Source organism: Acyrthosiphon pisum, chromosome X (assembly GCF_005508785.2).
Source record: "Acyrthosiphon pisum isolate AL4f chromosome X, pea_aphid_22Mar2018_4r6ur, whole genome shotgun sequence".
Lineage (NCBI taxonomy): Eukaryota > Metazoa > Arthropoda > Insecta > Hemiptera > Aphididae > Acyrthosiphon > Acyrthosiphon pisum.
Window position 1 is genome coordinate 48,540,769 of NC_042493.1, and position 1,242 is coordinate 48,542,010.

Sequence of the window (1,242 nt, forward strand, 5' to 3'; positions counted from 1 at the left end):
AGAATAGCGAAAAATAACGAATTATATTACCCATAAAGCATAATATTTCTAAAGAATAAAATAAATATTCAATAATAATACATCGATATTAATAATAGCAGTAAATCAATAAGTATAATAAAAAAAAAAATACCTATCATAAAAATAAAGATATAAAGTACCTATATGTTTTGACAGCATTTATCAACGCGCCGCCTTGAATTTTGTACTTCGCGTGACGTCAGTAGATAAGGAATGGTGCGGGGTGATCGATTTATTTACATGACTATGAGGCAACCTCTATTATCTATAAACCTTGAGACAGACCCACGGCGCGTCTTGTCTTATCGCTTATCAAACGCTCATTCATACATTCATCGCAACGTGTCAAAACTTTTCTTGTTTTATTTTGCGCCGCCTTTCTTCCTAATGTTGTTGATATGGTTGCATAACACTTTGTACACATTCTTTTTTTTTCGTTTTCTCTGGTTACAAGATTATGATTGGCCTTAAGTGGAATGGTTTTTGGAATTTCTGGTTTGTGTAACAGTGATTTAATAATTTCTTCTTCTTAAAAAACGTAATTTTGACATTATTTTTTGTGACAGATTTAAATAGAGATAAAGCTTAGAGTAGAGTTAACTACTGATGTTGATAATAAAATATTAAATGCAATTTTCTGATACCATTTCAGTGATCTTTTCAGTGGAGATGACATACGATGACATTTGGTCAGAACGATTAATGTATGATTTGCCCAATCTTCTACTGCTTTCGGTTTTTTAATTATACTACCATATCTCAATATCTGTTACGTATTTCTACAGTCTCGTCCGTGTGTTTTCTTGTGATAATATGTATGTGACGTTTGTCACGCCATTTTAAAACTACTATATTAGAATTACTTTGTTGAGCAATTAGTTCCCCTTTTTTAAATTTTTTGTCGATAACATCAGGTGGGTTTCCCCGTCTATTTGATCTTAACGTTCCTACCATATGGGTATTTTCTTTAATGAGTTTTTCCGCCAATTCCACACTGGAATACCAACTATCGATATATAAGCAACGACCAAGATTAATATAAGGTTCCATCAGCTTTAATACTATTTTATACGAGATGTTTGTTTCACGAACTTCATTTTTACCGGCATCAATATTGTATTGTATAACTATATAACTATATATATTTTTTGAAAATTAAGACTAACAAATCATTATTTTGATTTTACTTAATTTTCCATGTTCAGATTTCATTATTTGACA